General features: G+C 43.9%; 1 long non-coding RNA gene across 2 annotated transcripts; it reads left to right on the top strand.

The window, feature by feature from the left end:
- On the top strand, positions 1–27171 carry LOC103677326. Of its 2 annotated transcripts, XR_572372.2 has the most exons (5): positions 1–362; positions 14298–14468; positions 14745–14921; positions 23812–23989; positions 26867–27171. It is a non-coding gene; the product is annotated as an uncharacterized LOC103677326 (long non-coding RNA). The 2 variants fall into 2 exon arrangements; XR_572371.2 differs by lacking the exons at positions 14298–14468; positions 14745–14921; positions 23812–23989; positions 26867–27171 and adding exons at positions 1820–2720; positions 2834–3113.
- Positions 27172–27567: the final 396 nt, after the last annotated feature.

Here is a 27567-nt window from a genome sequence, read left to right as displayed (position 1 = left end):
CAGCTGGGCTCCAGAGGCCGCGAGCAGTGTGCTCTCGGGGAGCAGCTTGTCAGAGGGGCAGATCACTCCGTGGAAACCCATTGCCCTGTTCAGATTTGTCCAGGCTCGCATTAGACACAGTTTGTGGAGGCTTCACGCTCTAGGAGGGAAGAATGCTAGTGAGTCAATGAATTGAACCTCTTATCCTTGCTTTCCATTGCTTGGTTGTCCCACACACCCAGTTTCAGGCAGGGTCGTCAAGCTAAGGGCAGCCACGCCTCCTTGCCGTTCCTTGGGGGCACCAGTGGGAGTGCTGGGAACCCCACCACCCTGCAGGAGGGAAGCGGCAGGAGAGGACGGGCGCAGAGTCACATGTCCTGAAGGTAGTTTTAATTTTCCCATTTCTCTTCTCACTTCTTAGTCACTGCTCTGCCTTTTCAGAAAAGTGAAATTAATTCTGTGGAATTCCTAGGAACTGGAGGGTTTTGAATCTGTAATGTTTATGAATCTGCTGAGAACACTGCGAAGTGAGGCTTCTTTTTGCATATGAAGTCATAGTTTAACCCAAACCAAAAAAAAAAAATAAAAATAAAAAGCTTGAGAGGGTCTGTGGGGATCAGAGCTGGGTATTGTGTTACAGAAATTTTCCATTTCAGACACAAACTACATACGGCAGCATGTGGGCCAAAAAAGGCAGAGAGAGACTCCAGGGGGGGCTGAAGTAATAATACCTCCTCCTTTAATCCTGAGGAGTATGGCCAGGTTCTCGGGGAGGGCTGTCCAGAAGGTCTGGAAAAGATCACACTTAAATATCTGGGATTAGAAGGATGCTAATGGCGGCATCGGGGACATTAACTTCAGAGAGCTCCCTAGGATGCCCCCCGGGCAAGATTCTTAGCCTCTCAGTGCCTCAGTTTGTAATATCTGAAAATGAGACAGACGCCTCAGAATTTGTTGAATGTAGTAAAAGTGTTATACACACAGGCTATAGAATAATGGCGGGATAAGACTATTTATATTATTAAACAGTACCTAATTCGCGAGCATTTACCAAGCCTTATTACACATGGGCCACTATGCTAAAGATTTCTAAACATTATCTCATTTCATCCTTCCAAGCAGAAGAGGTCAGCTGGCATCATGTCCGTATTTTATATGTGAGGAGGCTGCAGTTTAGAAATGCTGAGTGACTGAGCAAGTTCATAACCTTAGCGGGGACACTGGGGTCTCAAACCTAGGTCGAGTCTGGCACCCGTGAACTGACACCTTCTCCTGCCTCCCCAAGGACAGGCCAACCCTGGCCCACATTGCTCTGGTCCTGGGCTGAATCTTGAGAGAATTCTCCAGATATCCCCCAGAAGAGGGGGCATCACCTGTTCGATAAAATAGGTTCCTTCGGCCTCTCATTCCAGCTTTATCAGTGGCGCCTTCCAGCTCACCATGGCAGTACCTGTTTTTAAGAAACATTGCACTGGTTTTCCAGGTAGATGAGCTGGTCTTGGTGGCCCCTTGGGCTCAGTTCTGAGACGAGTATTACCTAGAGCCGGGTTCTTACAGTCTGGTGTCCTCGAGTAGCACATGGACATCACAGGAAATGGAAGCAATGAGCGTCTCTGGCCCCATTCAGACCCCCCGAATCAGAAACTCTGAGGGTCGGGCTCAGCAATCCGTATTTTAACAAACCCTTGGGCTGATCCTGAGCAGCCAGAGTTTGAGAACCACGGGCGGCTGGGGCACACAAAGGAGAGAGTTAAGTCAGCAATAGAGGTCTATGATTCTTAACAGCTGCTGGTGACTCATTCTCCCCGGTCATTCCCTTCTGCGTTTCTGTCCTTTTTAGGATGAAGGATTTGCTCGCAATCCCATCTTGTGTGATAAATTTCATCAACAGTGTCCATTCCTTTCTGAATCGACGTGCATGAGGCAACTCGGGGCTTTATCCACTCCCTGTGCATGCGTAGCCCACTTCTGTTTTTGGACCCACTTGCTCAATTTCCAGTCTGGGCGATTAGCTTCCAGTTACTCTTCATGTCAGAAGAGAAAAATAAGTTTTACTGAATCGGTGGTTCCAGGTTGAATTGAAGAACTGCGGAGCCGGGGTTAGCGCTCCGGACGGGCTTGGTTTTAAAGGCTTTGAACAGTGCTACACACGAGCCAAGTGGCACCCTGTCCCCCTCGCTCCTGCCTACCCTGCCTAAAATTCACGACACAGGGTGAAGCAACTAAAGCTGAAAATGGGCAATTTAGCTGAAAAGCTAAATCAATGCTTCGGTTTTCAAATGTAAGCTCCGACTCAGGCTCTGTCTGCCGCCTGGGCTCGCCCAGCCCGCCTGCCTCTCAGGGGGAAACTCAAACTGAACGCACGTTGCAGAAACAAGAGAATAGAAAAAAATTCTCTTCCCTCCAATTCCTTCTCCAGAGACCAGTGTAAAATGCATCCCCAGTCCAACACAAATCTGCCTTTTAATAACCACGTAAGCCTAGCTTTCAATAAAAATTATTCCAAGTTTGTGAGTTGGTTACAAAAGCCTTTCTTGTCATCTGAGATGCTGCTTTTCCTAATTGAAAAATAGTAGGAAATTTTACTCAGCTCTGCCAGAAAATGGAAACTACGGTTATAGATGTGACCTGTGTTTAGTGGCTTTGGGGTGGGACATGTCCTTTTATCTCGACAGAGATTCACTAACATGACGTTCTGGTGTGAGGGGGTTTCTGAGGTCCAGCTTCCATCTCTAAATAAGGTAAAATAAGCATGAAAACTTGGTTTCTGTTGCCAGAAGCTATTTTTGAGTTTCAAAAGACTTTTACTAAGGACTTTGTGTTGCTAAGCCAGTCTGACTCTAATTCACTGTAGAACGTACGCCACACACAAGTGAAGACCAGCTGTGTGATGGGTATTAAACCCTGACCTGGTGGACGTGGAGCCCCTGCCTCACGATCCTTCCTGAGGCGCCGTTGCAGAAGTGGGGTGGCTGCCGCCCACATCCAATGCGAGAAAATGACGAAACTGGGCCTTCATGTGGTCTTCCCTTTCCGACACGTACTCCACGTTCTCTGCCTCAAAGACCCTTGCCTCGAAGATCGCATGTTGTGCTATTTTGAACCAACAATAAATATTTTTATCGCAACATAAAATTTTGAATAAAAATTCTGGAAAAAGATAGGCCCAAGTCCAAAATCTGACTTATCTCTTTATAGCTGTGTGCCTTGGACAAGCTACTTAACCTCTCTGAGACTTAGGTTGGGTTCCTTTCCTATAAATCGGGGAAGAAATGATAACCATAGGGTTGCTATGAAGACTGATTTGGATAACATTCAATGCTGGCATTTAATAGGTGTTATTTTGGGTGTGTGTCATCTTAAACTCAACTGGTACAAACAATGAATTTACATGCTGAAACAAAAATTTTCTACTGCCTAGGTCCATACATATGGGAGATATAGATATATAGAGGTGGATAAATAGATAATTGAAACATTATATATATATATGATATATTTCACTCTAATCAGCTCTGAGAAACACTAATGTTTCGTTGTCCTTTCTTTCCTCAAACTTCATGGTGAAGTCTGCATCCACCCTGGCGTCCTGAGTGATGCATACAGGCTCCAGGTGGCAGGGCCCCACGCTGACAGAACCCGTTAGCAAAATATGACTTGTTGCATCAGTCTCTCCCGAGTCTAGTAGAGTCCTGATTTCATCATTGTTGTTGACTCACCTTCCCATGGATTTGGTCCTGTGAAAAATGTCAAGGCATGCATTTTTCAAGCTATGCCCACAGCAAAAAAATGCATTTGAAGTATTTTGTTCAAAAAGAACTTAGCGACAATTTGATGTTCCTAGTAGACTCCGATTCTGGTATTAAAAAAATATGTATATACTCAAAAAGTCAAGAAATGAATGATTAATGTCAAAGCATTTTTATTTCTAGTTTTATAAATCAACTTTTTATTAAAGTGACTCACAAATTCAATATTAAAAAAGTGGGGAGGGGCACCTGGGTAGCTCAGTCAGTTAAGTGTCCGATTCTTGGTTTGGGCTGAGGTCACGACCTCGGGATTGAGCCCCACATCGGGCTCCACGCTGAGTGTGGAGTCTGCTTGAGATTTTCTCTCTCCTTTTCCTCTACCCCTCCCCTGCTCTCTCTCTCTCTCTCTCAAATAAGTAAATAAACAGAAATTTTTTGAAATGTGGGAGTCTGCACAAAAAGAGAATTTTAGAATGTATTAGGATACAAGTACAGGCATTTCTTTTGTAAAAAAAAAAAAATGCAGACACATACACACACCGACGTTCACAAGTTCCACCGGCAGAGGAAGGCGGAGAAGCCGAGCATGCGCGGTGGGAGCCCGCAGAGACAGCATTAGGTCATCTGCTCCATCCTGCCACGGTGAGATTATCCCCCAGACGGCAGTTTATGTTTCTGCGGTTTGCTGAGGGTTTGGGCTACTTTTAAGTAATTTTCTTCAAGGTCTTCGAAGATAGTTTAAAATTATTTTGTGAACTGTTCATTCTATCACATGCTTCAGCAAAATCTACCACAATCTAATAAGCATCTGGGTCTGTTCTCTGTGACACAGCCTGGAGTCTTCTTTTCTTAAATTTCAACTCTCTACCTCAGATCTCTTTTCCTCCCTGGGTTTACATTTTTCCCAGGTACTGAGTGTTTTCACTCAGTCTTGCTACACAGTCCACAGGAGAATGTTTAAGGTACGTGCCTGTGTCTCCAACAGAGACTTTACGCATGAGTTGAATGTAAGGTGGGCATAAATAGGTCATCATTGACGTTTGCGACCTGTTTTGTTCTTTGCTTCATTTTCTTCATTTTCTTTTATTTTTATTATTTATTTATTTATTTATTTATTTATTTATTTATTTATTTATTTTAGAGAGGGAGAATGGGAGGGGGCAGAGGAAGGTGAGCAGAGGGCGAGGGAGAGAGAGAGAGATGGAGAGAGGCAGAGGGAGAGGGAGAGAAACTCAAGCAGGCTTCCCACTCAGTGCAGAGACTGACACGGGGCTTGATCTCATGACCTTGAGATCATAACCTGAGCTGAAATCAAAAACCAGATGCTTAACCTACCGAGCCACCCAGACGCCCCTCTTTGCTTCATTTTCAATTCAGTCAGTACCAGGTGTTTCTTGAGGGTCAGTTACAAGAAAGACAGTGGCCACAGTTCTTTGGCCTTGCACACGTTTTCTCTCCCTGCTCTGCCTGAAGGGGGTCTCTCTCACATGTACACACACAGCTTGGCTCCCACCTGGTTTGTTTTTGTTTTTCACATTTAGTACTCGTTTAATGTTTTGTTTTCTGAGTTCACAAAGTTGACTTAGAAGAGTTTTTCTCAAACTTCTGGTTGAAAATAATCACCTGGGGCAAAAGTACAGTTTCTTGGGCCTTCTGGGTCAGTTTAACATTCTTTAAAATTAAATAAAAGAAGGTTCACAGAATCCTTGGCATATATGTTCAGTAGGGCTGAGGAAGGCATGATATATTTTATTCATTTATTTTATTTTTAAATTTATTTTTAAATTTTTATTTTTTTAAATTTTATTCCTTTTATTTCTAGCAGGTTTCTCATCTGATTCTTGTCAACAGATAAGTTTAGGGACCACTGGAGGAGGAGATGATCTCCTGGGTCACTTTCAACTTTAGCAAGTTACACTTCAGACAATCCTGATGACTTTTCTCAGAGGTCTTCATTGATAAATGACATCAACTGTCTTCTTTAACCTCTGGCCCCAAAGTGCTCTTGCCTCCTGAGATTCTATAGCAGATATCCGTAGTCTTCGGTAGTGACTCATTGCACGAACTCGCAGAATTTCTTCAATGCCTCAGATGTTTACTTGAATCTTTCATTTTATTTAGTGTTTTGAAATTTTTCATCATGCCTGCTGAGTCCATGGCAGACTTCTCCGGAGGAGGGCAACGTTTCATATATTTCTGCTTATTCTTAATTTGTGTTCACACAGTGTTTTGCTCTCAGATGAATGAGGTTTTGTTCCTAATTTAATTTTCCCTTTAAATGTGAGTATTTTGCTGCATGGGTAAAGAATATGTCATTTCATTGCATACACCAAGAGGCGTACGATTTAGGAACCCCAGTTTTATCTTCACCGGTGCAGCTGTTGGGTGCTCATATAACCCCTTAATCCTTTATAAAAACTTAATCGGACAGCTGCCTTGATAATATGCAGTTTCAATAACAACCTCTGTTGAGGAAAATAATATCCCATTGTAGTAAGTCTCACAGATTAATGATGTCTCTCTGCAAAGAAATGTCGAACGGACAGGAGTCCCCTAAACTGGGAATTGAGCTAAATGCTGAAAAAAAATCACCTTTAAAAATTTCTGCCTTGAGATGGAATTATATTCTTTGGATTTATCAACTGCTGGTATCTTTGTTATATTAGTGGTTTAATTAGACTGTTTAATGTAGTGGAACAGCTCTTTAAAGTACTTTTGACAAGGATACTATTGTGAAAGAAAAACAGCTCTTTCATTGGAGCCATTAAAATTATAGGGAGAAAAATGAAAAAATCACCCCTGGCAGCATATTTTTGAGTTCAGCTGTGACTTCTCCAGTCTAATCACCAAAAAACTCTGGAAGGCCCTTCTTGTTTACACAGCAGTTTGATCTGGATTCTTGTAAAATTAACATAGGTTGACAAATTAAATGCAACACCACCACCCTCCAGGACATAAAATGTAAAGGAGATGAAAACAAACATGGGAATGTTCCTGTAATCGCTCAGTGTGGAGTCAGATCCAGTAAAACAAAACTCTCGTGCTTGTGAAGATAATTGGGTGCAGAGTATCAACCCATAGTTGGTATTAATTACTTTTTATATGTACCTACATCATTTCTCATACACCACTAAAATAGACGTCTTTGTTTCCCCACCGATTTTTTTTTTTTAAACCAGAATTTACTAGCGACATCTACTTGGTTCTCAAGTGAAGCAGTTCAGTCGTTTTGCACTATCACAGTTTAAAATCTCTCTCAAGAACTCATGAAATAAGCATCTTACATTGTTGGTGGTTAATGATTTTAGAAAATTCAGTCTCTTTGAACTTATCCTCAAAAGGGATTTTTCTTGTAAATGAAAAAGACTCACAGGTAATCTGAAACTTATGTCCCAATAGAATTTAACGGGAAATACTCCTCAGCCTTGTCCAAGTTTATTTAGAAGTACAAATAAAAAGACTCAAAAATTTTAAATGAGAAACTTATGTTTGGAGCCCTGACTTTGAAAGAAAAGGAAATATACATTATCTAAATGTAATTAATCTAACACCGACATTCTGTTTTGCAAACTGCTCGAGGTACCGAGGGAAGTGAGGTGAGCATAAAGAGAGACACGGCTGCTCTGGTGGGGCCTCTCCAAGTCACCAAGCCAAGTGGGCCTCTGTCATTTTTGCCTACTTTGCCTTCCTATTTCAGGGAAAACTGATAAAGAGACCAAGCCTGGAGGGCCCGGTGTTTCCTCCCCCAGGTCCCTGGCGGCTCAGGCCACCAGCTGCATCTGCAGGAGACTTTGAGCTTGCCTGAGGAATGCAAATGTGCGGGAGGCCTTCGGAGATGATGGCCAGTGCCCCAGAGGGGTGTCCAGCTGTGGCGGGGGGAACCATAGCTGGTGGGCGTGACAGACTCTTGGACTGTTCTGTGTGGCCATCTTGGCTCTGTCTTATCGTCCACGTTTCCTCCTGGGTGGCTCTCCAGCCTTCCTACCCATTCTGTCAACTATGTGACAGCCTTCCAATAAATTCCTTTCCTGCTTAAAGCAGAGTTAGTGTCTGTCTGTGGAACCAAGAACCCTGACGACGAGGTTAATTCCAGCCATTTAGGACCAGATATTCCAGTGTATCTGTGTGCCCACTGGTTCGTGAGCTTATGTCATTAATGCTATTTAGATAAACTCTTCCTCACTCCAAATAAGATTTGAAATTACACAGAAAGACACAATCTAACAAGATAAAAAGGCAATAGAAATAGGAGGAAGATAAACGTGTTGGTGCCTGAGCCACTTTGTTCATGTACCACTTCATCATGAGAAATGGAACTTCTAGGCGATTGAAAGCCCTCAGTTCACCTGGGTCCTCACACTCTCTTCCCTGCCGGGGACCCTTTCTGGTAAAGCCGAAACGGTCAGAAGCTTCCATGGGGAGGGCGGGGAATATGGCGTGTAAGCAAAGGAAACAGGCTGTCTTCAGAGGCCGGTCACAAACACCAGTCCCCAGGCTCCTCTGTCCTGGCCTTGCTGTGGCCAATGAGTTCCTGCTTTTGGCTCTGCAGTGTCTTTTAAGTCTCTTCTTTTAAAATGGAAATATATTTGGAAGAGATCGTATATTAAATCATTTACTTTAGCAAAGTGTTTCCCAAACTTCAGTCATTCATGTACTGTCTTTCGATCTTGCCATATTCAAATATTATCTGTTCTATTCCCTTTTTTCCTAAGTACCTCCCAAACTTTTGTTCAAAGTAATATACATGAATGCGAAAGCTTGTTATGCTATACATTTTTAATACTCATGACAATAAACGCATAGAATTAAAGTGATTATACATCATCTTTCATTCCACAGAAAGTTTATCACGTGAACTAGGATTCCATCCTTGTTTAAAAAATTGTGCATGGAAGTTACAATTTCGGAATCTTTACCTTACCTACCAAAAATGTCTATATTTTACTCCAATCCTGCATTTATAGTTTGGGTGGGTGTAGAATTTCAACCCAAGTTGAAATCATGTCCTCTCAGATCTTTGAAGGCATTTCCCCAACATCTTCAAGCACCATCCAGCAATGTTGTGAGAGGTCAGAAGCTGGTCTAATTCAAGTCCTTGTAGGTTCCTTTTTTCCCTCTCTGAAAGTTCTTTTATTCTTTTAATCTTTGACATTCGAAAATATCACAAGGTTGCTTAGTTGTTTGGGGGTTTGTTTGTTTCATTGGGGTTTTTTGGTTTGTTTTTAAATTAATTTTGCTGTACATGAGCTCTTTTAATCTAAGCATTGTGACTTCTGAGCACTAAGATTCTACTTTTGGATATTTTTTCCCCTTCAATTTTCTGTGCTGTTTCTGGGACACCTATTCGGTAGATATGGGGCTTCCTGGATTGGGTCTCAGTGTTTGGCGCCTGAATCAGTCAGTTTGATCAGGAAAACAAAAGCCTTTCTGTGTGTTTTCAGTAGGAAATGTTTTAATACAAGGAACAGCCATTGGAAAGGCTGGAGGAGGGAAAGTTTCGTGCACTGGCACTGACTAGCTCAGTGTGCAATCCCAGCAATGTTCGCTTGTAGCCGCTTCAAACCCCATAGGCAACTGCTGCCTGCGTGTCTGCCAGCCCTCGCTCTGGAGAACAACGCCTCTACTTTTCCACCTTCCAAATTACAGATACCCCCTGGAGGCTCTAAGCTGAAACCGTGGGGGGACGATGGTCTGGGAAATGCAGGTCCTGCTTCTTTGTGATGCAGAGAAGTCCTTAGCAGGGGTGGCAGAGATGCCAAGGTGACAGACAGTCCAGCACAATGACCTTGGCTCTGTGCAAATCCTAAATTCGCCACACACTAGCTGTAACCTGCAGAAATTGTCCTAATTGCTTAAGGCCTTCATCTCTCCCACTGTAAAGAGGGGGAATGATATTACTAACTACCTCATAGATTTTCTGGGAGGATTGATTGAAATAATGCATGGAGCGGGTATAAACCAGTGCCTGACACATATTCAAGTGCTTTAAGTAAATTGTTGGCTATCTAATTTTTGTTATTAGTATTTAATTATCTTTTATCTCACCTTTCCACCAATGTCGTTTTGCTCTACATTTTGGGGGAAAAAAAAAAAAAGCTTCTTCAACATTGTTTGCCAGTCTGTCTATCCATTTTTTAATAACAGTAATAATTTTAGATTATTCCTTTTTTGTAGTCTTCTTCTCTGTTATGAGTTTATTCTTTTTAAAAACATGCTTTTGTTTTATTTTTTAAAGATTTTATTTATTTGAGCTAGAGAGAGAGAAAGCAGGGGCAGGGGCAGGGGGAGAGGGAGAAGCCTACTCCCCACTGAGCAGAGAACCCCATGCGGGGCTCCATCCCAGGACCCCAGGATCATGACCTGAGCCCAAGGCAGATGCTTAACTGATTGAGCCACCAGGCATCCCAAAACAAGCTTTTATTTTAATAAGGTCTTGGGAAGATGGAGAAGCGAAACCCTGGGTCTGTCTAGTTTGTCACTTGGTGCAGAGAAGGACGGTATTGGCTCAAGAGGCTCGGTGGCAATGGCAGCTGGTTACTCTGCGGGCGGTGTGCCGAGAGCTTCCCTTTCATACGCTCACCCGATTCGGCTCCACCGTAAGACACAGGTAGTAGTATTGTCCTCGTTTCTAAAGATGAGATAACTGAAGCTGACAGAGGTCAAATGACTCACCCGGATCACACAGCTCGTAACAGGTAGACATAAACTTAATCACGGGTCTATTGGTGACAGAGTTCAGGCTCTGAACCAGAGCTGCTAGATGGATCGCATCCTGGGAGACGGCTGGCCAGTATCCTCGCGCATGCGCGTGTGTACGCGTGGATTCCTCCTGTCCTCCGATGAACATTTAGGCTCTTTGCAAAATTTGCCGGTATAAACAAGCCTTCCATAGATATATGTGTACTATGGGAAATTTTTAATGCACTCTTCTGTTATTGTCTAAAAGTAAGTCCTAGAAGTGAATTTGCTAAGTAAACAATTACCTCTATAAGACATTTTTATGTGGTTTGACAAGCTGCACTTACAAAAGGAGGTTCCAGCACTGCGCACTCATCTATCATCTCCGTGCGTGAAAGCACCTGTTGCCCACCTGCTCACCGATGCCTGGCGTTACCCAAATTTTGCCAATCTCATAAAAAGGAAATGTTCTCTCACCATTTAAATTTGCCTTTATTTCATTTTTCGTGTGGCTAAACAACCCTTCAAATAATGATTATAGGTCATTTATCTTTCTTCTTTTGTGAACTGTCAATTCATTTTCGCTCAGCTTTCTTCTGGGATATTGCCTCTAGCTGGGATGGATTTGCAAGTGCACTTCAGGGATGGCAAACTTTTGCCTGTTATTTATGTTGCAAATGTACTTTCCTGTTCAGCGTTTCTATTTTTACCTCTCCATATGGTATTTGTAAAAGGAGTTTTAAGTATTTATGTAGTCAAATCTATCCTAATTATCCTAATAATCTATCCAACATGTAAGTTGGTCCATTAATAGTGTGACTTACGATCTGAGTTTCTAAAAGAATCAGACAACTCCAAAACAAGTTGGCCCAAATTCAGGAAGCGGGTGCACTGTTTAAGATGGTGAAAAATTTCACTTACACACTAAAGGTTTACCTAAGCCAACTTAAGGAAACTGAGAAGGACTTCCAGCCGGTCTAGGCTGAAAGCTACTAAGCTTACCCTTCCAGCTTACCTCCTGCCTCAGCTGTGTGGTGCTAAAGTCAGAGTTGGAGTTCGGATGGTAACAGAGGGTGTTGGGATGGGTGTGGGTAGGTCATCCCTATCCTTCAACCCTGAGCTTCCAAACTGGTATCAACTGCCGACATCAGAAGACTCCCCTGTTATTTCTCCAGTATTTTGTTCTTTGTTTCTGTTTAAGGTTGCTCCCAGGATAAATGAAATTCAAGTCATAACTGAGTAGAGATCAGATTTATAACAAGACAGTTCACCAGGCAAAGGTCCCCGGGGTTTGGGAGAACATGTGAGGTCTGGGCTGCAGAGAATGATTCTAAATTAAAGCTCCAAGTTCAAGGAATGTGAATGAGGCACTGGCTCTATTTCAGGGTGAAGTTTTAGTTCTTCCTGTTCCTGCCTTTTCAATTAGAGGAATCTCTCTGAACCCTCCCCTTACCGCCTTGTCCAGGGAATCAAATCTTCCTTAGTCATGGCTACCACAACTGTCTCAACTCTTGTATTTTCTCCTTCCTAGGAGAGTTAGACAAATTTCAAAAAGGAAGCAGCTTTTCCTTCAAAGTCTGTATTCTTGAAAAGGAAGGATGCAAATTCCAATTTCCTTTTCTTTAAAATACCACTTGGACCTCAGCTTCTCTGAAGGCCTTCTTGAGTATCCATCTAGAACTTTTCTTTCTTTTTTTTTTTTTTTTTTAAAGATTTTATTTATTTATTCGACAGAGATAGAGACAGCCAGCGAGAGAGGGAACACAAGCAGGGGGAGTGGGAGAGGAAGAAGCAGGCTCATAGAGGAGGAGCCTGATGTGGGACTCGATCCCGGAACGCCGGGATCACGCCCTGAGCCGAAGGCAGACGCTTAACCGCTGTGCCACCCAGGCGCCCCCCATCTAGAACTTTTCTGTGCTGTGTTCAGTGTCACGGCCCTTATAGTCCCACATGATGAAGTGTTGGCTCCTTGTGGGTTCATCTGCTCTACAAGAGGTTGGCCTTCCTCTGGGCAAAACTGTGAGCTACTCCCTTCTGTACCTAGAGCACTTAGCAGAGTGTCAAGCATATATTAGGCACTCTATAAATGTCCTTTTATTGGATCTGTGTTCGAACAATAGAAAATATCTGATTCCAACATGCTGTTATGACCTTGGCTTGGGGCAAGTGGGAATTCATAACTTCTGATATAAGTTGATATGAAAAATAGCAGTATCCCAGTGGGAATTATGTCAGATAGTCATTCAAAGAGGAAAAATGGTGACCCCCAGATAATCCCTTTAGGGGAACAGCCAAAGACTGAGCATAACCAGACATGGTCAGAGAGCCTGTCTGCAGAATAGGAGAAAAAAATATGTCTGGAGACTGGGCGAAGCACACAGTGTAGCCAAATAATGCTTCGGCCATTGTATCTATTGATCAGTTTACTCAAATTTCATTGGTTAATCTTACTATAAAAATCATGTAAAATAAGAGTTATGAGATAGGAATTTGGCATGCCAAGAGTTACTTGAAGACATACGAAGTTCAATGTCATTAACTGACCCCGAGATTCATGTAGACATCTCAGAAGAATGTTTTACATGCCAAAGCTTCTTGTAGTGTGCCTTTTCTAAAAATGATCAAAATGCACTGCAGCTATTTTAGAGAAGGGCTATGCTATCAACAGAAGTTTTTTAAGCCCATGTTTTGGACAGACATTTGCTAATTAATTCCATAAATCAAACAAGTACGTAGATTTTGTGTAACCTACATCCAGGAATAGCTTAGATAAAATATTTTTCTTTCTGCCAAACTGATCTATTGTCTTTCTCGTATTAAAATTCTTTCCATGCATTGCACATAAACACACGCACACACACGCACACACACAAATTATACATTATTTTAGGCTTGCTGCAGTTACATCAAAACACTCGGTGCCCCCAAATGCCTGAAGATTTATAGCATGAAAATCTCCTTTCAAAATGCTGCCTCTTTGCCTTTCGGACTAGTGGGCTGTAAAAAATGGGATTATTAGGAACAGTCTCTTCACTTTCTGGAAAGTCTCTACTGGATAAGCCCCTCCTTACCTTGACTGTCTGGCAGAGTGATGGGCACAGAGAAAAGACTTATGGACTCTGACTCACTTCACTTTGTGCTGGGTGAGGACTAAGGATAGACATAGGAATGGCCAGACAGCTTTTGGAAAGTAGGAAAACGAGGCTTTATATTGCCCCTGAAACGCATTTTCTCCTACTAGAAGACTGACAGTGCTGGAGAATCCAGTCCAATATTGGGAATTCAGTTTCGTTCAAGAAGTGATGGTATGCTCACGGACTCCATAGAAGAAGCCGTAACAGTACTAACTGGTGCTTGGTCACTTGGTTATTAGCATTAGAGCATGTATGAGACTGTCCCATGGGAGTACATGGAGTCTGTTTCTGAGTTACACGTGACATTGATACTGTTTCTTGGACTCATGGGCCATGTTGGTTCTCTGGCCTCGTGAAGGGTTGGTACACAGTTGAATCATAAGCTTATTTTCTTCCTATCCTGCTTAACTGTGTGTATTTGGTGGGCAAGCCAAGGGCGACTTTTGGTGGGTGGTTGGTTGGTTGTTTTGTGGTTTCTAGAAAGTGAGTCTAGCCAATATGACTGTGGACAGTATCAACTATGCATTAGTGTGTTCCCCACCCCTTTCCCCAAGAGACTACCTGAGAAAAAGTCAATTAGATATTGGAAATAGAATCAAAACGGAAAAGTGTGGAAGCTCAGTCCCATACAACAGGCGGCCAGGAGATCCGTCCATTCTTCCTGAACTCACCGTGTTCCCCCAGCACCCCGAAAATGACCAGAGATCCCTGGGTGATAGTAATTAATATCGTCTTTCCCTCTCTCATCTCTAAAAAGGGACCCAGAAAGTGAGCAGCGAAGGGATGCAGGCTCTGAGTGCGGCCGAGACGTGAAACCACTGAGGCCTCATTTCCTTCAGTGCTCTTCTTGTGGGCCCGGAGTTCCCAGCGTGACTTGTGAGTGTGGTTCTGCAGGGCCTTAGAGCTCCCTGGACACTGGTCTGAAGAGGTAAGTAAACCCGTGTGGGCCTGATGCTACGCACTTTCTTTACTAGCACTTCCAGCCCTGCCCCGGTGCTTGGTGCGACTAGCAGTTTCCTTTGAACGGCACTGCCCCAGGCTGCTTTCTCAGCGTCCCAGTGAGCAAGCATTATTCTTTCCTTTTTGTGGGAGAAGTAGAGCAGAGAGGAGTGACATAACCCCGGAGGTGAAAATAAAAATTATCCATGGTTGGAATGGAGCGTCATAATTCTGTCAGTCATCCTATGACTATTCTTTTCTGCAGAATGTAAGAGGGAAACCGGAGTCTCTCCCAAGAACACTGCCCTTTGAGTTCACGCCCTCAGGGAAGATCTTTGATGCGTTCTGCTTCCTTGTTGTGCCCTCTCTTCATTACAAATAGCCTTTCAGGAAGCTTACCAGAAGGGACAGGAGCCCCAGCACCCGATGAGCACCCACCTGGGTGAGTAACCCTGGGCAGGGCAGCTGGGAGGGGGCTCAGGGAGGGGCCGGAGGACGAGAATGGTCTCAGGAGCCAAAGCAAACCTGCAGCTCTTCCAGAGTCCTTGACCATTGTTTTGTGAACTTAAGAGGAGGTACAGATCTGTCCCTCACTCTGCAGCCTTTTGCTTATAATGTCACCAACACGCACGGTTCCATCTGACACACTGCCATGTTTCTGTAACCTTGGGCAAGTCACGTCACCTTTAAGGGCTTTTGTTTATTTATAAAGGGAGGGTAATAGTCATGACTGCCTGCTCGCTGGAGCTCCCATTAGTGACACACAGGTGTGGCAACGCTGAGCGTCCCTGCCAGGGTTGGCCCTGGACAGAACTCAGAAGGGATTGCCTCCATTTTCCAGCTGAGTGGGCTTCTTCTCCAGAAAAGATCGATGCCCACCCTCTCCAATTTTATAATAGCCTCGGACTTTCATTCTTGAGATCTTTTCAGCAGTTTCTTATTCCCCTAGTTCATTTACCTAAGAGATAGGGAAAGTGGCTCAAGAGAGATAAAAACATTGGCAGCAACCTCTACGACATCGACCAAAGCAACCTTTTTCATGACACATCTCCAAAGGCAAGAGAAACAAAAGATAAAATGAACTTATGGGACTTCATCAAGATAAAAAGCTTCTGCACAGCCAAGGAAACAGTCAAAAAAACTAAGAGGCAGCCCACGGAATGGGAGAATATATTGCAAATGACACTACAGATAAAAGACTGGTATCCAAGATCTACAAAGAACTTCTCAAACTCAATACACGAGAAACAAATAAACAAATCAAAAAATGGGCAGAAGATATGAACAGACACTTTTCCAATGAAGACATACAAATGGCTAACAGACACATGAAAAAATGTTCAAAATCATTAGCCATCAGGGAAATTCAAATCAACACCACACTGAGATACCCCCTTACGCCAGTTAGAATGGCAAAAATAGACAAGGCAAGAAACAACAATTGTTGGAGAGGATGTGGAGAAAGGGGATCCCTCCTACATTGTTGGTGGGAATGCAAGTTGGTACAGCCACTCTGGAAAACAGTGTGGAGGTCCCATAAAAAGTTAAAAATTGAGCTACCCTATGACCCAGCCATTGCACTACTGGGTGTTTACCCCAAAGATACAGATGTAGTGAAGAGAAGGGCCATGTGCACCCCAATGTTCATAGCAGCATTGTCCACAATAGCTAAATCGTGGAAGGAGCCGAGATGCCCTTCAACAGATGACTGGATTAAGAAGTTGTGTTCCATATATACAATGGAATATTACTCAGCCATCGGAAAGAACGAATTCTCAACATTTGCTGCAACATGGACGGCACTGGAGGAGATAACGCTAAGTGAAATAAGTCAAGCAGAGAAAGACAAATATCATATGATTTCTCTCATCCATGGAACATAAGAACTAGGATGATCGGTAGGGGAAGAAAGGGATAAAGAAAGGGGGGGTAATCAGAAGGGGGAATGAAACATGAGAGACTATGGACTATGAGAAACAAACTGAGGGCCTCAGAGGGGAGGGGGGGGGGGGAATGGGATAGACCGGTGATGGGTAGTAAGGAGAGCACGTATTGCATGGTGCACTGGGTGTTATACGCAACTAATGAATCATCGAACTTTACATCGGAAACCACGGATGTACTGTATGGTGACTAACATAATATAATAAAAAATCATTAAAAAAAAGAGAGATAAAAACCATTTGTGTATTTTCTTTTTAAAAGATCTGTGGATCTTAACTTCTCTACAAGACAGAATATAAAAACTAGAGGAGGCCATAAAAAATCATACACTTCCATCCCCTGGCTTCCATTGTTTAAAAAAGGTAATTGAGACCAAGCAAGAGAGCTGAAGTGATTTGCTCAGTGTCGCAGAGCCAGAATGCAGCAGTAGCACGAGCAGACCAAGCCCGTCTCCGCTCTGTTGGGCCTGTTACTGGCCGCCAGAGAGCAAGTAATGTTCAAAGCACCAGGCCCACCACATGTTGATACTGCTTCTTTCTTTAGTCATCCCTGGCAATGACAAAGTCTTTTTTTAAAAAAATCACTTTCTCTATTAAATTCAGTCAACTACCAATTTATTATCAAAGAATATTTATTGAGAACGCATAATCTTCAGAGTACTGTGCAAATTTTTATATATACTTGTGTGAGGGCACGAGCAGAGGGAGGGGCAGAGGGAGAGGGAGAGAGAGAATCTTCAGCAGGCTCCACACCCAGCATGGAGCCCAATACAAGGCTCGATCTCAGGACCCTGAGACCACGACCTGAGCTGAAATCAAGAGTTGGATGCTTAACTGACTGAGTCACGCAGGTGCCCCCAGATACAAATAATTAAAAGTAAGTGCACGCACACACACACACACACACACACAGACCCCAACAAGGGACTCTAAGAAGGCTGTGGTTTGGCTCACTAGATAAATTTAAAACCTTCAAGATGATTTAATCTTGTTTCAAAAACTGCGTCTAACGTGTTTCTCGGAAAGAGTAAGTGACGATAGCAGAACTGAGGATGACGCCATCAATGAATGTCTGTGGTTATTCACAGGGAAGATGCAGAGAGTAAAGAATCAAAACCGAGTCACCACGAAGAAGTTCAAAAGTTGGCAGCAACCCACAGAGCCAGATAATGGTGCAGTCAGGACCAGGGTGCCTCTTTCAGGCTGTGTTTTATGTTCTGTTGGCTGGACTACAAGTTACCAACACAACTATATTCCATAATAATACCTCTTGTCAAGGGCTTTTCCATCTTACAAAGAGAAACCAGATGAAATGAGTTTTGGGAGAGAACAGTCATATATTGGGAGGTCTAGCCATTGGTTCTTGCCTATATTCAGGATTCCTACCCAGGACATAAAGCTGAATTTTGTGGAATACATATATTTGAGCTTGAAGGTTTATCTTTTCAGGACAGAAGTACTGGTTTTCTTCAGGTCATAGAGAACCTACCATCTGCTCCTTCACTGCAACATATTTGCTTGGCCTCTGGGTTTTCTTTTTTTGCAACCTGCTCACTTACTAACCACAAGTTTTCAGCTGCGTCCATTGTGACATCTAATGAGATTACAATAAGGCGGCCCGCGGCCAGCCATCATTACATGGAAAGACACAAGAGCCCCAGCTAAACACACCATATAAGGCTTATCTTAAGATATGAATCCTTGAAAACAGCAGCTCAGCGATGACAAAAAGAATCCTGCCTAGTTAGAGTTCTCTGCAGGAAGTATTTTTGATATTGTTTTGGCTTTAGGAAAAGAAAAACAACTACACTTTATGGGGGTTACCTAAGTACACGTGAAACGCAGATTCAAACGGTTTGAATCCTGTCCTCCAAATACAGAAGTCTTATGTGAAAACAATCTCATTTTCATTTTGCTTTCTGGGAAACCCTCCAAGGCACGGTGCGTTGCCAGCTTTTTGTGACCTTCAGTTCCCTAACTGTTCCCAGGGGAAACTTGACCTTGGAACTGTAGAAAGGAGGGAAACTAGCTGGTGTGGGGCAGGGCAGAAGTTTCCTTCTCTCTGTTTGCTCATTGCCCAAAGTGGATGGGTTCTCCTGCACCAACACCCTTAGAGCCTCTGAGGGCAAGGAGATGGGGACAAAAAGTGCAATGAAAATACCCATGAATCCCAAAGCAAGAACGCATACAACCAGACTGTCACATGAGATGGAGACTTAGATGGCCAGCCAGTAGTTTCCAGCGAAGCATTAGGAATAAAAACATTTGCTTCCCCAAGATGCACAACTGATGGAGGGCCCCCTGACTCTTCAGAGCATCTTAGGACTGAAATGAAATTCACAGGGCACAAGAACGCCTGATGTAACTTTAGCTGGCTTCTCGAGGTATGGGGACTCCACCCGCGACAGACACCGAATCTGTAGGAAGACTTCCTTAGGTGTTCTTGCTTGACCACAAGACACCATCTGATCAGAGAATTAAACAAGAGAGGAACTGTGTATATCGAGAGACACCATGAGGACCCTGTAACCCCTACCCGTATATACCGTCCTACAGGCACGCAACCAGTTAGAGGACGGTGGTTTCTGACCTTTTTCTTAGCAAGAATTCCTTTGATCTCTTAACTTTGCTTATGGGCACATGGGTTGAATGGCTTTTGCCTTTAAGGCAGATTTTATTAAGTATCAGTTAGCATCTTCATTTCCACTACTCAGTGAGAATCTAATTACCACACTGACCCGATAGAATCGCAGCCAAAGCAAAGCGATCAACGCTGGAGTAGGTCTCTGCAGCCCAAGAACAGGCTCCTTAGTCAGCTGGCATTTAATTAGCTTGCATTATCCCATTCCCGCCATTTGTGAGCCTGAAGAATCCAGAAAACTGCTTGTGTATTAGGAAAAAAAGAGCAAAGAATTTGCAGTCGCGAGACCTATGGGACTTGTGAGCTGAGTGACACTGAGAAGGGCGCTCACCTTTATTGAGTGTCGGGTTCCTTATGTGAAAGAATGCCGTCTGAAAATGACACCGCCCTTATGGGGCTGTGATGAAGATGAAAGAAAACCATATGGGGAGTTTTGACGTAGTTCCTTTCTCAGAGAGAGAGACAGAGATCTGACTGCGGAAATAAAATGTCCTGGTACAATAAATGAAAAATCTGTCTACTTGTCTCTATGTTACATTAAAATCAAACAAATCAACAAAACAATGTTCGTGAACCAGGAGAAGAGGACGATTTTCTTTTGCAATTTCAGAAAGGGATCAAAATGCTGACCTGAGGGTGAGTTGTGTGTGTGTGTGTGTGTGTGTGTGTGTGTATGTGTGTATGTGTGTGTGTGTGTGTATGTGTGTGTATGTGTGTGTGTGTGTGTGTGTGTGTATGTGTGTGTGTGTGTGTGTGTGTGTGTGTGTGTTTCCTTGTCGCTTTCCTGGAGGAGAGGAAAGCTACTCTGATCTTGGGTTTTATGCCTGTATAGGATCCAGAACACCTAGAGAAGGGAGTCGTAAGTATATACTCTGAGGACCCAAGATAGTAATTTAGAAAGCACTCCATACTCTTTTACACTTAGAATACAAATAGCGTAGACACTGTTGGGTATTTTCCCCAAAACAGAGTGCTCAAGAACATGGGCTTTGACCAGACAGACCCCAGTTTAAATTTCACCTCATCTTACTAGCTATCCACTATGTGTGGATTGAGCAAATTGCATAAGTTTGTTATAAGGATTAAATTTTAAAAATGTAGATAAAAAGGTTCAAATGTAGATAAAAGTTCATTTCCTGGTCGTCAGAGGCACTGGATAAAGGTGAAATGTTGTTACGAGTCCATGTATCTCAGCTCCAACTTTTTCTCTTTTTCCTAATGTTTTAGGTCACAAAAATGATAGCGTGTGAGTACAGTTCATGCAGGGTCAGCTGTCTCAGAAAATGACACTTACTCAGTGGACTTGGCAATGCGATCCCTATTGGTAATGCCCTTGCTATCACACGCTGAGGTATGCATGAGGTGGGTCAGTATAAAGAAGAAATTCTTTGTTCAAAGTTATTTAGTCAACCACATCTCACTGTGGCATTTCTTTATCTTGATCTTGTAAGTGCTCAGGAATTGTGGCTGCTTGGGAATTTCTGCCAGACAGCTAATGGAATTTTTAGGATGTATCCGAACTAAAGTGAAATGGGGGTCGGCAGGAAAGGAAGACCTTACTCATTTATCGCTTGAATGACACCAAAAGCCATTTGGACTCCAGGTTAACATGGGTCTCTTTGGGTTGCAGCTACTGGGAGCTTCGATATGATGGATTGCTGACAGTTCCTCTTGCTTTAAGCCTCTTTCTGCCCAAATCCCATGGATTTAGATGAGTGGATATGAGCCGAAGTGAAGCGAAATCATAATTAATTTTCTTAGCTCCTGGAGAAGGATTGGAATGGTGTCATTTGTTTCCCTGGAAATAGTTCAAATGTCGTACTTAAGTTGGGGCTCATGAATTTGAGCCTCTGGAATAGAAAGGGGCAGAGATCTAGCCTGAAAATTCCCTAGGTTTATTTAAGAAATAGCCAGGATCGGGAAGACTCCAGTGACTGTCACTGCTAGGACTGGGAACACTTCCATTTGCTCCCCGCCTGTTCCTTCCCCTTACTTCCCCTCAAAGAAGGTCCTGTCTGGTCAATGCTGGTGTTCTGGTTATAGTGGCGCCCAGCCGGCCTTGGGCATGGCACATCCAAGGACCAGTGGAAAACTACTGACCCTGTTAGCTTTGCTTTCCTCAGTGACCCCCCCACCCCCCCAATGCCCACACACCCACGATTTATGTTTCTGCATGTGCTTAACTCCATGACCACTGGGGGAAAACACCGGATTGGGAATGAAGCAGAATTGGGTAGAATCCTGGCTCAGCCTCTGACTGAGTAAACTTGGGCAAATTAATTAACTTCTGGGTTCTAACTTCCTAACTTGTAAAAGGAATAATACTGTCTACTTTGTTAGTCAATCTCAAGAGTAACTCCCCCCCCACCTAATATCCAATACGCATGAAATGGGAAGAAAAGCTGGATATACTCTCAAGGGCCACCAGTGTTTCGGCCTAAGCCAGATGCTACGCAGAAAGGATAGATAAGACATATCTGTTCCTAAGGCAGCCTAAGGTATTGTGGGTAAATCTGGCCAGGGCATTGGAATGCTCTGACACACTCCCCACCCCCCTTGTAAACCACCCCTTCACATGCATTATCTATGAACATTCTCTGGAAACCAGCCAGACACACACTTAACATTTTACAGAGTTAATATCTTCGCAGAAATGTATCAGTTTCCATAATTCTTCACCACATTCCTGGGAGTTAAGCCACAGACTCACCCAAAATCACACATGGGATTTGTGTCTGGGCCACCCTCTGCAATGGCCTCCACTCCTGCATCGAGTTAACGGCCTGAGCCACATAAAAATTCTGGGCCACAAACCTCACTAAAGGGGATTCACTTCAATTCCATAAATGATTGACAAAAATAGTGTCAAACCTTACCTTGTTTAGTAAATGGTCCAACCCCTTCCCTAAAGGGAGTTCAGAAAAATAGGGCTTCTCTATCACCAGGCCTTCTAACAATGGTAAGAGCTCTGAGCCATTGCACAGACGTGACGAGTGTAGAGGATGACAATAGGACCACCTTTCTGGAGGAGTTGGCTCAGACCTAAGCAGAGCGGATCATGTTTATTAAAAATGACATATTTCTGGAATGTGTAGACTTGAAGGGGAAAAACTCCATGTTTTTTGGTGATTACTTAATCTTATTCCCCCTGGGGAATCACTGAAGAACTTGTTCTAGAGCCTATTTCTTCCCTGTCGACCTCCAGAAGTAGGGAAAGCTTCTTCAAAGCCACAAGCTCTTAGGCCTGAGGTGACATCAGGTATTCAGTTTGTGCATGAGGCTTGTTCCTGTTTATTGTTGAGCTAGGAAGGACCCTGTGGCATTTACAGCTCTGGGTAGGAGATAAACGTCTCTGGTCAGAAGAGAGTATGGGCTCTAGCCCCAGAGGGCAGTACCTTCTACATTGCCTTGTGTCTGTTGTGTAGAGATAGTCAGCCATGGGCTTTAGTGGTCTTCTGTCAAAGTTAGGAAACAGCCTTTCATCAGTAAATGATTGACCTGGCTGCCCTGGGTGATAAGCTTAGGTAAATAGGCTTGATTCTGCTCCAGCAATTTCAAGACTTTTAACTCCTTAGGTTCCAGAGCAGAAAAATGCACATGGCTTCCTGGGAGATCCTATCGCTTCAGTTTGACAGCTTTCTGCACGGGCAGGGTGTTCCTCAGAATTAGAACGCCAACTGTCGTGCTCTATCTTGGAAGTGGAAAGAATTCAAGCAAACAAAATTCTGGAACCAAGTCATGTTTGAAGAACCATGACTAATGGAAGAATTTCAAGAAATCACACACACGATTTTTATAACGAAAGGTAGAAAACTTTCTAAAACTTTGAAATATGTAGAGGAACAACGACGATTTTCAAAGGGGAGCGAGGACGGAAGAAAAATGAGAGCCTACTTTGCAGAACACGTTGGTGGACAAATGACTGAATTCTCTCGACACACACCCACAACTAACATACATCTTCGGTAGACCATCATCAGAGACACCCTGGCTACAAGGCTGGGCAAGGCGCTGGTTTTGTGATCTTGAGAGGAAGGCCCATGACCAGAGAGATCGCCTACCTTGATCGTTGCTTTAGAGTCTGGATTCTTCTCTCAAGTTCCTTCTTGACTCAGCAGTGGTGGCCCATGACTGTTCCAATCCTTGTTGAAGACTTTGGGACGGTGGTAAGAAGCATGGGCTCAGGCTTTAGCTTTTCCTCAAGCACCATATCAAGGTGTTGCCCTCCCTTTGCTTTCCTGCTTTCCCTGGCCGCTGCAGACAGTGCTCCTGGGCTGCGACTTGCTCTCTATCAGGTGTGTTGACAGATGTGAAGGAGGGAGCCTGCGCTGGTCTCAGCTGCCTGGTCTGGCCAATCATTGCAGACCAGTCCAGGCTCTCACAGTCCTGCTCAAGCCCGATAGCAGCGCGGTGGGGGCAGAGAGCAGATCTGTGAGCTACTGACTACCCAGAAAGGCAGTGACCTTGCAACCAGCTCTGTGAAGTACACAAAGATACATGGGAGGAAAATCCCTTTTATTTCACTTTTTTTTCTTGTAGCAATCTCAGAAGGGAATTTCGAGGTCACTTTAGCTAATCTCTCATTTACGGAAGTTTCTTCTATTGAATTCCTGTCTGGTGAGAATCATCTGGAGATTCTTTGAACAAACCTGGCTGCCACTTGCTGAACGTGCACTATATATTAGGCATTATATATCTATTAGCATAAATCCTCATAGTAACCTTGAAACTTTCTTCTTATTTTATAGAAACAGAAGCTCAAATGGGTAACAGTCATGCGATGAGTAGGTGCTTCAACTAGGATTTGAACTCACCGTTCTAAAACTGTGCCAATGTCAGTGCACTTTGTACCCTGTGGTAGGCTGAAGAGCGCCCAAAGATGTCCATGTCCGACTCCTGAGAACCGTGAATATGTCACCTTATATGGTAAGAGGGATTTTGTGGATGGGATGAAGTTGTGAATTTTGAGATGGGAGATTATCCTGAATTATCCAGGTGGGCCCGGTGTATCACAGGGGTCCTTATTAGATGCTAGAAACAAAGGAGACATGGTGACAGAAGCAGAGTCAGCGAGAGATTGAAGACGCTGTGCCGCTGACTTTGAAGATGAAGGAAGGGGCCACGGGCCAAGGAACGTAGCTTCTGAAAGCTGAAAAGGCAAAGAAGTGAATTCTGCTCTAGAACCTCCAGAAGGAATGCTGCCCTGCTGGTCCAGTTTGGACCTCTGACTCTAGACTTGAAAGGTGACAAATGTGTGCTGCTGTAAGCCGCTAAGCCTGTGGTGACGTCTTATAGCAGCAACAGAAAACGAATGCACACTCTTTCAGAAATATTCTGCCTGATGGTGAGCTCACGATCTCAGATAGGAATGCTTTTTCTTGAGCCAAGATCTACCTTCTTGAAATGGCAAGTCATGGGTCCTAGTTCGTCTCTGCATCTCAGGCACTCAGGGAGGCAGTTGCAAATGTTGGGAAAGGACACTGAGAGCCAACTCAGAGACCAGGTTCTAGTCCCAGCTCTGCCTTAGGCCAGTCTTTTCTCTCTGGCTTTCAGTTTTCTTTCCTGTAACATTAGCACCTGGACAATAGCTCTTTGGTCCTTCCACATCTAAATTCATAAGATTCTAGTATCTCAGTCATGTAACAATTTGAAAATACTTGAAGATATCTCCATTACCTTTTTCTCAGTCTTTTCTAAACTCAACATCCCCAATTTCTCATGTGACACGACTTCTAGACCCTTCACCCTCCTAGATGTCTCTCTCTGGAAAGCCTCCGATTTGTCCACCTCCCTCTGAAATCTGGTGTTCCGACTTGTGCAGGGCACCCATCCACCCCTGCGTGTCTGTCGGTGTGTCTGGTTTCTCCCATCTCCCACTTGGCCTCTCATGCTAGAGCCCACCTAACTATCCCTTAGGGTCCTTTGGAATTGCTTAGTCTCTTCCTTTTTATCTTCTTTTATCCGACTTTACCTCTTTTTTTTTTTAAAGATTTTATTTATTTATTTGACAGAGATAGAGACAGCCAGCGAGAGAGGGAACACAAGCAGGGGGAGTGGGAGAGGAAGAAGCAGGCTCATAGCAGAGGAGCCTGATGTGGGGCTCGATCCCGTAACGCCGGGATCACGCCCTGAGCCGAAGGCAGACGCGTAACCGCTGTGCCACCCAGGCGCCCCCCGACTTTACCCCTTGAAAGAGAGCATCCATAATCAACAAATTCATATGAGTCTTAGTTTAATTCATTTTTTTGAATGGGAAAGACCAAGACCTATGTCGGCCATCTTTGCTTGCTTAACAACCTTTAAATGATGGTTCATTCTCATAGGTACTTGAAAGATAGTGGTATGTAAATTTCTTAGGATCATAGTTTCCTCTGAGAATCTGAGGAGAGCTACGGGATCCTCTACTGGAAAGAAGTGCACATACTTCCAAAATTTTGTGTGTGATGTCAGGGCATTCTGGTCCCACTGAGGTAGTCCACTGACCCCTCTGATGTTTGGCAAGTTAGTTCCAGACCCGCAAGGTTGTTGGGGAGGGGGGTAGCTTTTACAAAAGGCAATCTAATCTCTTCTTCCAGATCCACTGATACTTCATGGAGGCCTAGAAATGAGACTGCTAGGCCCAGGTTGACCCGGATCGAAGCAGGAAAGTCTTTAGGCCATAAGGCAGAGAAATTCTCAGGTTAAACAAAGAAGAGCTTTCAGTGGCCCCCTTTTGCAGTGAGAGCTCTGCTTCTCAGGGCCTTTCTCCACAGGAGAAATCCCATTCTTTAGACACCAGGCCCCTTCGATTGAAGCCATCTGCTTGCCTAAGGCTTCTCTCAGTTGCATGATGCTACTGGACGGAGGCTGACACTCTTGTGTCCCCGTTCCCCACCCATGCTCTCCAAAAACATTGCCCAGCTGTGCAAACAGCCCGGTCTGACTAGCACTTTTGTTTAACTGGCACTTGCCCAGGGCATCCTGGGTAAGGTTTGAGGCACATGAGCTTTGGTCCCTGTCCCTCCCTTGCAACCTGTAGAGAATGCAAGGTTTCAAGTCTTAAAAATAATAACACTCCTTCAGTCCCAGTGAGCAGATTTGCAGCGGGATAAACAAAGAAACATACTGCTGATCAAGAAGAATTCCTTTGGGGGAAGGAAAAAAAAACCAACAAAAATCTGGGGCATCCAGGCATCCTAACCTCAGGGATTCACAGAAGAGGACCTACTTCCCAAGTCGAAGAAGTGGGGTTTGCTCTCGGCATTGCACGTAACCCTGGCGGAGGGGGGCTCAGCGGGACTGGGGGACTTGGGCACCTCTCTCCTCCTCTTTTAAACTGCCGCCTGGAAAGGAAAGGAAGGAGGGTGTTCGGGGTACAAACTTCTACAGGAGACATGGGAGTGTCCTTATGAAAAAACGGGGGATCTTCTATCTCAAATAGCCGTTTGTTTATATACTTATTTATTTAGTTAAGGATGTTCAAAAAGAGCATAGCTAAACCCAGTTCTCAACCAAAGTGTGCGGCAGAATCAACAGCAGTTTGGTTTTTTTTCCCAACCTGGAAAGGATCATAAACAAAGGTCATTCCCATAGCGTCACAGTGGAATTTTTTTAAAAATGTACATTGAAAGAAAATTTTATATCACTGTTGAAAAACCAAGTATCACTTGCCATAAAGAGAAGGTAACCACAAAATAAATAAAATGCAAACAAAATGGTATTAAATGTCAGGTGGATGCTATTGCCTTTTTAAAAATTGTTGCTGGTTAAACAAGGGTCAGAGGGGTTTCGTCACTAAGCTGAGACTTTCCTCTCTATAATCAGAATGATTAAGTGACCGATGACGGGACTGCTACTCAAGGATCTGGCCGCCTTCCACCTCACATCATCCGGCACACCACCAGTGGCAGGAGCCCCACTCACTCTGAGCCATGCGGAGCTGGTCCAGTGATGGTGCAACTTCTCTTTCATTGTCTGAATTTATCTGCGTCCCTTCTTATGAATTAGTTTCTGCTAAATCATTTACCAATCAACACAAGAGTTAGAAGTTAGCCATGTTGGGGGCGCCTGGGTAGCGCAGTCGTTAGGCGGCTGCCTTCGGCTCAGGGCGTGATCCTGGCGTTCCAGGATCGAGCCCCACATCGGGCTCCTCCGCTGGGAGCCTGCTTCTTCCTCTCCCACTCCCCCTGCTTGTGTTCCCTCTCTCGCTGGCTGTCTCTCTCTGTCAAAATAAATAAATAAAATCTTAAAAAAAAAAAAGTTAGCCATGTTGAAGGGATCGTGGTGGGTACTTGGATGGGGTGGGTGCAAAGTCTCCACCCCCAAACTAAGACTGATAACTACTCTTGAGAATTTACTGAGTGTCAGGCTCTGGGCTAAAATGCTTTCTGTATAGTTTCTTATGTGGACTTCTCAATAACCCATCAGAGGAGGTATGATTAGTCCTGTATCCTATATAGTTAGAGATGTTAGTTTGCCTAAAGTTAAACAGCCAGAACATTCTAGAGTTGGGACAGAAACACAGG

This window comes from Ursus maritimus, unplaced genomic scaffold (assembly GCF_017311325.1).
Source record: "Ursus maritimus isolate PB19 unplaced genomic scaffold, ASM1731132v1 scaffold_4, whole genome shotgun sequence".
NCBI classification, from domain to species: domain Eukaryota; kingdom Metazoa; phylum Chordata; class Mammalia; order Carnivora; family Ursidae; genus Ursus; species Ursus maritimus.
This window is presented reverse-complemented; position numbering and strand designations above follow the sequence as displayed.